The sequence below is a fragment of the Sapajus apella genome, unplaced genomic scaffold (assembly GCF_009761245.1).
Source record: "Sapajus apella isolate SASKATOON/1434 unplaced genomic scaffold, GSC_monkey_1.0 scaffold167, whole genome shotgun sequence".
NCBI lineage: Eukaryota > Metazoa > Chordata > Mammalia > Primates > Cebidae > Sapajus > Sapajus apella.
The window spans coordinates 1,747,551-1,755,853 of NW_022437107.1; positions in this window are offsets into that span (position 1 = coordinate 1,747,551).

The following is an 8,303-nucleotide window of genomic DNA, read 5'->3' on the forward strand; positions in this document are numbered from 1 at the left end:
TATCCCAATGTTTATTGCAGCATTATACACAATATGTAAAAGGTGAAAGCAACTTAAGTGTCCATCAGATGAGCATAAAATGGTAAATACATTCAGTGGAATATTATTTAGCTGTAAAAACTGAATGAAGTTCTTACACATGCTAAACCATGGATGAACTTTGAAACATCATGCTAACTGAAATAAGCCTGACATGAAAGAACAAACAGCATATGGTTCCTGTCAGTCCATCTGTGTTGCCATAAAGGAATACTTGGGACTGCTGGGTACTTTATATAGAAGAGGTATATTTGGCTCAGAGTTCTACAGAGTTCTGCAAGAAGCATGGCACCAGCATCTGCATCTGGTGAGGGCCTCAGAAAGCTTCCATTCATGGTGAAAGGGAAAGAGGTGCTGGCATAGAGAGATCATATGGAGGGTCGGGGAAGCTCCAGGCTCTTTCTAACAAACAGCTCTCACAGGAACCATTACAGCAAGAACCCACTCATAATCTCAAGGACAGCACCAAGCCATTCATCAGGGATCTGCAGCCATGACCCAAACACCTCCCACTAGGCCCCACCTCCAACCCTAGAGGGTAAAATTTCAACATGAAGTTTGGAGGGTCAAGTGTGCAAACAATAACAGTCCCTTTAGATTAATGAGAAAATGCATAGTAGAAAAAGTAGGTTAGAGGTTATCAGGGGATGGGGATGGGGAGTCATTGCTTAATGATTACACAGTTTCTGTTTTGACCTGATGAAAAATTTTGAAAATAGGTTGTGGGAATAGTTGGACAACACTGTAAATGTCATTAATGCCATTGAATTATACACTAAAATGGCAAATTTTATGTTACATATATTTTACCTCAATAAAAATAATTTTTTAAAATATTACTCAATAAAAAAGGGACTCATCTTCTGAAAGAAATTATGCCAAAAGTAACACTGGGTTTTGCTTCCAGACCCTTCTGCCTATGGACTGTGAATCTGGTCATATCACTTACCTCTTCTGAGTCTTAGCTTTATTACACACAAATTGTGTTTCATGATGATTTTTAGAGGATTAAATGTTTAAGTGTTTAGTGGGTTCTTGTTAATATGAGATACATTATTTGTATTTGCTTACTGTTGCAAATACAGGTAGAAAGGATGGAGTAACACGACAACCATCTTCCAATTCTTGTTTTTCTGTTTTAGACTAGGTACTTCGTAATCTAGAGCTGTTCTGTTTTTGTTGTTGTTTTGTTTGTTTGTTTGTTTGTTTTTTGTTCTAAATCTATATGTAACCCAGCTTACAATAGAGCAGCCTTATTGCCAAGATCATTTTTTCCTCATTGCTATCATTAAACGCAGTATTTTTCATTGCCTCTCTGAGGGACTTTTCATTTCCTCTATGTCTCCAAAGTGGTACCAGAACATTAGCTGGCCCTGACTCCTACTAGGGACACGGAAGGAATTCCTTCTTGTAGTGTTGCTAGTGAAAATTTATTTCCAGTTTCTGAAGGGAGGTCAGATAAATCAACCTCCAACATCCCCTTTAGCCATGCGATTCCATGATTCTTAGATTCTATAATCTATTGAAGGAGTGAGATATGATCCCCTTCCCTCCCCATCTGTCCACCAATAAAATGAAGCTGACAGGGCCCCCAAGGGATCTCACATTTCCTTTCGTGGAAAATGGAATTCAGATTTTTGTAGATACTGATCTTTATGACTCTTTTTATGGAGCCTGAAAGGGTCTGACCTATTATTTGGACCAAAATCCCTTGTCAACCACCTTGCATCTGATTTATATCTAGCTCAGACATGTGCTGCCCTTGCTTAACCAAGCTCTTCTGGGAGAAAATGAAAATCTGAACTGTAACATGTTGGAACTGCCTTCTGCTAGACTTGTCAACCACAAGGAAAGCATGCAGGGCCAAGGCGACCATTTGTCATCCCAGGTACCACATCTCTTCATCCCCCTTAGTCTCCCAGTCTTGGGTTCTAGATGAGCCCTAAAGGTAACCAACCTCAGTGAGAGTTTTCCCTGCAGTGCTCTCCCACTGCCCAGCAGCAATCCAGTTTAGAATCTCCATGTGCTCATATTCAGGCATGACTCAATTCTTGCCTTCTTGCTCACCTCCCAAGTGGTGTTTCTCAGGCCCCTCAAGTGCCACATATCCAGAAATGAGTTCTCCATATTATCTCTAACTTATTCTTCTCAGCCTTCATTCTGATCTCTTTCAGAATATTCTGCACATGGCCTCCATAATGTTAATTGGGAAATTCAAAGCAGATTATGTCATTCTTCAGCATCAGCTCGTTGGATGGTGTCCCCACTGCCTTCCCAACTTTCTTCCAGAAAGCTAAGGCCTTCCCTGATCTATCCCATGCCCATCATTTGATCAAATGAGGTTGCTTTTTCTTTTTTTGTTCATTTGTCTCACTGTCTTTTTCACATTGTCTCTTCTGTCCTCTGTCTAGAATGCTGTTTCTGTCTTCTTTACCTGTTTAATTTGTATTAATTGTCTAATGTTCAACTCAGAGCCTTCCTCAAATCTCTACTCTCAGCTCTTTCCCTTCCTCCATTAGATTAGATGTTATTCTGTTTCTCTAATATTCTTTGGATAATTTTATCACTGGATTTACCACATCGTGTTGCAACTTTCTTCTTTTTTCTTTTCCCATTTATTAATTTTATTGCATTTTAGGTTTTGGGGTACATGTGAAGAACATGCAAAATTGTTGCATAGGAACACACGTGGCAGTGTGATTTGCTGCCTTCCTCCCCATCACCTACATCTGGCATTTCTCCCCTTGCTATCTCTCCCCAGCTTCCCACCCCCCACCGTCCCTCCCCTATTTCCCCCCAACTGACCCCAGTGTGTAGTGCTCCCCTCCCTGTGTCCATGTGTTCTCATTGTTCAACACCCGCCTATGAGTGAGAACATGCGGTGTTTGATCTTCTGCTCTTCTGTCAGTTTGCTGAGAATGATGGTTTCCAGGTTCATCCATGTCCCTACAAAGGACACAAACTCATCGTTTTTGATGGTTGCATAATATTCCATGGTGTATATGTGCCACATTTTCCCTATCCAGCCTATCGTCGATGGGCATTTGGGTTGGTTCCAGGTCTTTGCTATTGTAAACAGTGCTGCAATGAACATTCGTGTGCACGTGTCCTTATAGTAGAACAATTTGTAATCCTTTGGATATACACCCAGTAATGGGATTGCTGGGTCAAATGGAATTTCTATTTCTAGGTCCTTGAGGAATCGCCACACTGTCTTCCACAATGGTTGAACTAATTTACACTCCCACCAACAGTGTAAAAGTGTTCCTATTTCTCCACATCCTCTCCAGCATCTGTTGTCTCCAGATTTTTTAATGATCGCCATTCTAACTGGCGTGAGATGGTATCTCAATGTAGTTTTGATTTACATTTCTCTGATGATGAGTGATGATGAGCATTTTTTCATATGTTTGTTGGCCTCACGTATGTCTTCTTTTGTAAAGTGTCTGTTCATATCCTTTGCCCACTTTTGAATGGGCTTGTTAGTTTTTTTCTTGTAAATCTGTTTTAGTTCTTTGTAAATTCTGGATATCAGCCCTTTGTCAGATGGGTAAACTGCAAAAATTTTTTCCCAATCTGTTGGTTGCCGATTCACTCTAATGATTGTTTCTTTTGCTGTGCAGAAGCTGTGGAGTTTGATTAGGTCCCATTTGTCTATTTTGGCTTTTGTTGTCAATGCTTTTGGTGTTTTGGTCATGAAGTCCTTGCCTACACCTACGTCCTGAATGGTTTTGCCTAGATTTTCTTCTAGGGTTTTTATGGTGTTAGGTCTTACGTTTAAGTCTTTAATCCATCTGGAGTTAATTTTAGTGTAAGGTGTCAGGAAGGGGTCCAGTTTCTGCTTTCTGCACATGGCTAGCCAGCTTTTCCAACACCATTTATTGAACAGGGAATCCTTTCCCCATTGCTTGTTTTTGTCTGGTTTGTCAAAGATCAGATGGTTGTAGATGTGTTGTGTTGCCTCCGAGACCTCTGTTCTGTTCCATTGGTCTGTATGTCTGTTTTGGTGCCAGTACCATGCTATTTTGATTACTGTAGCCTTGTAGTATAGTTTGAAGTCTGGTAGTGTGATGCCCCCCGCTTTGTTCTTTTTGCTTAGAATTGACTTGGCTATGCGGGCTCTCTTTTGGTTCCATATGAAGTTTAAGGTGGTTTTTTCCAGTTCTGCGAAGAAGGTCATTGGTAGCTTGATGGGGATAGCATTGAATCTGTAAATTACTTTGGGCAGTATGGCCATTTTCACGATATTGATTCTTCCTAGCCATGAACATGGAATGTTTCTCCATCTGTTTGTGTCCTCTCTTATTTCGTTGAGCAGTGGCTTGTGGTTCTCCTTGTAGAGGTCCTTTACATTCCTTGTTAGTTGTATTCCTAGGTATTTTATTTTCTTTGTGGCAATTGTGAATGGAAGTTTGTTCTTGATTTGGCTCTCTTTAAGTCTGTTATTGGTGTATAGGAATGCATGTGATTTTTGCACATTGATTTTGTATCCTGAGATTTTGCTGAACTTGCTTATCAGTTTCAGGAGGTTTGGGGCTGAGGCAATGGGGTCTTCTAGATATACAATCATGTCGTCTGCAAATAGAGACAATTTGACTTCCTCCTTTCCTATTTGAATGCCCTTTATTTCTTGTTCTTGCCAGATTGCTCTGGCTAGAACTTCTAATACTATATTGAATAGCAGTGGTGAGAGCAGGCATCCTTGTCTGGTGCCACATTTCAAGGGGAATGCTTCCAGTTTTTGCCCATTCAGTATGATATTGGCTGTTGGTTTCTCGTAAATAGCTTTTATTATTTTGAGATACGTACCATCGATACCTAGCTTATTGAGGGTTTTTAGCATAAAGGGCTGTTGAATTTTGTCAAAGGCCTTCTCTTCATCAATTGAGATAATCATGTGGTTTTTGTCTTTGGTTCTGTTTACGTGGTGAATTACGTTTATAGACTTGCGTATGTTGAACCAGCCTTGCATTCCCGGGATGAAGGCTACTTGATCATGGTGGATAAGCTTTTTGATGTGCTGTTGCAATCGGCTTGTCAGTATTTTATTGAAGATTTTTGCTTCTATGTTCATCATGGATATTGGCCTGAAGTTTTCTTTTCTTGTTGAGTCTCTGCCGGGTTTTGGAATCAGGATGATGTTGGTGTCATAAAATGATTTGGGAAGAATTCCCTCTTTTTGTATTGTTTGGAATAGTTTCCGAAGAAATGGTACCAGCTCCTCTTTGTATGTCTGGTAGAATTCAGCTGTGAACCCATCTGGACCTGGGCTTTTTTTGGGTGGTAAGCTCTTAATTGCTGCCTCAACTTCAGACCTTGTTATGGGTCTGTTCAGGGTTTCGGCTTCTTCCTGGTTTAGGCTTGGCAGGAGGCAAGGGTCCAGGAATTTATCCATTTGTTCCAGGTTTATTAGTTTGTGTGCATAGAGTTGTTTGTAATAATCTCTGATGATGGTTTGAATTTCTGTGTCTCTATCTCCTTCAGTTCTGCTCTGATCTTAGCTATTTCTTGTCTTCTGCTAGACTTTGAGTTTTGATCTTGCTCCTCTAGCTCTTTCAGTTTTGACGATAGGGTGTCAATTTTTGATCTCTCCTTGCTTCTCATGTGGGCACTTATTGCTATATATTTTCCTCTAGATACTGCTTTAAATGTGTCCCAGAGATTTTGGTATGTTGTGTCTTCATTCTCGTTGGTTTCGAAGAACATCTTTATTTCTGCCTTCATTTCATTGTTTATCCAGTCAACATTCAAGAGCAAGTTGTTCAGTTTCCATGAAGCTGTGCGGTTCTGAGTTAGTTTTTGAATTCTGAGTTCTAACTTGATTGCACTGTGGTCTGAGAGACTGTTTGTTACGATTTCCGTTCTTTTGCATTTGCTGAGGAGTGATTTACTCCCAATTATGTGGTCAATTTTAGAGTAGGTGTGATGTGGTGCTGAGAAGAATGTATATTCTGTGGATTTGGGGTGGAGAGTTCTGTAAATGTCTATTAGGTTTGCTTGGTCCAGGTCTGAGTTCAAGTCCTGGATATCCTTGTTAATTTTCTGTCTGGTTGATCTGTCTAATGTTGACAATGGGGTGTTAAAGTCTCCCACTATTATTGTGTGGGAGTCTAAGTCTCTTTGTAAGTCATTAAGAACTTGCCTTATGTATCTGGGTGTTCCTGTATTGGGTGCGTATATATTTAGGATCGTTAGCTCTTCTTGTTGCATTGATCCTTTTACCATTATGTAATGTCCCTCTTTGTCTCTTATGATCTTTGTTGCTTTAAAGTCTAATTTATCAGAGATGAGAATTGCAACTCCTGCTTTTTTTTGCTCTCCATTTGCTTGGTAAATCTTCCTCCATCCCTTTATTTTGAGCCTTTCTGTATCCTTGCATGTGAGATGGGTTTCCTGGATACAGCACACCGATGGGTTTTGTCTTTTTATCCAATTTGCCAGTCTGTGTCTTTTGATTGGGGCATTTAGTCCATTTACATTTAGGGTTAATATTGTTATGTGTGAATTTGATACTGCCATTTTGGTGCTAGCTGGCTGTTTTGCCCTTTAGTTGAGCTGGTACTTGTTGTTCCTTTATATGTGTAGAGCCTCTTTCAGGAGCTCTTGTAGAGCTGGCCTGGTGGTGACGAAATCTCTGAGTACTTGCATGTTCCCAAAGGATTTTATTTTTCCTTCACTTATGAAGCTTAGTTTGGCTGGATAGGAGATTCTGGGTTGAAAGTTCTTTTCTTTAAGGATGTTGAATATTGGCCCCCATTCTCTTCTGACTTGTAGGGTTTCTGCTGAGAGATCTGCTGTGAGTCTGATGGGCTTCCCTTTTTGGGTAACCCGACCTTTCTCTCTGGCTGCCCTTAGTATTTTCTCCTTCATTTCGACCCTGGTGAATCTGACGATTATGTGCCTTGGGGTTGCTCTTCTTGACGAATATCTTTGTGGTGTTCTCTGTATTTCCTGGACTTGAATGTTTGCCTGCCTTGCTAGGTTGGGGAAGTTTTCCTGGATAATATCCTGAAGAGTATTTTCCAGCTTGGATTCATTCTCTTCGTCGCATTCGGGTACGCCTATCAAACGTAGATTAGGTCTTTTCACATAGTCCCACATTTCTTGGAGACTTTGTTCATTCCTTTTTACCCTTTTTTCTCCAGTCTTGCCTTCCCATTTTATTTCATTGAGTTGATCTTCGACCTCTGATATCCTTTCTTCTGCTTGGTCAATTCGGCTGTTGATACTTGTGCATGCTTCACGAAGTTCTCGTGTTGCGTTTGTCAGCTCCATGAATTCACTTATATTCCTTTCTATTTTGTCCATTCTCGTTAGCATTTCATCAAATCTTTTTTCAAGGTTCTTAGTTTCTTTGCATTTGGTTAGAACATGTTCTTTAAGTTCACAGAAGTTTCTTACTACCCACCTTCTGAAGTCTGATTCTGTCATTTCATCACACTCGTTCTCCATCCAACCTTGTTCCCTTGCTGGTGAGGAGTTGTGATCCCTTTTAGGAGGAGAGGCGTTCTGGTTTCGGGTGTTTTCATCCTTTTTGCGCTGGTTTCTTCCCATCTTTAAGGATTTATCCACCTGTCGACTTTGTAGTTGGTGGCTTTCACATTGGGTCTCAAATCTTTCAGATTAACGTTCTGTTTGTTGATGATGAGGTTATTTCTGTTTCTTGGTTTTCCTTCTGACAGTCTGGCCCCTCTGCTGTAGGTCTGCTGAGGTTCACTCCAGGCCCTGCTTGCCTGGGGTTCACCTGCAGCAGCTGCTGAACAGCACGGGTTGTTACCAGTTTTCTTCTTCTGCTATCTTTGTCCCAGAAGGATACCCGCCTAGTGTCAATCTGATCTCTCTTTTATGAGGTGTCTTTTTGGATATATAGGGGTCAGGGAGCTGCTTGAGGAGACAGTCTCTTCTTTATAGGAGCTCAAATTGTGAGCTGCGAGCTCTGTTGTTCATTCAGAGCTGCTGGCCAGGTACTTTTAGGTCTGCTGCAGCAGAACTCATAAACTGCTTTTTGTTCCCAGGTGCTCTGTCCCAGGGATTTAGGGCTTTATTTATGAGTTTCCGTTATGCTGCCGCCTTCTTTTTTTTTTCCTTCAGACCTGCCCAGCCCAGCAAGGAGGCAGCCTAGTCACTGTCGGCCTATAGCAGCTTTGCTGAGCTGCTGTGGGCTCCTCCCCACTGCCGAGTGAACTTCCCTGCAGTCCTGTTTGTATGGGTGTAGTTAACTGCTTTGGTGATGGTGGCCCGCCTCTGTTGGGGTGGAGTCTCTG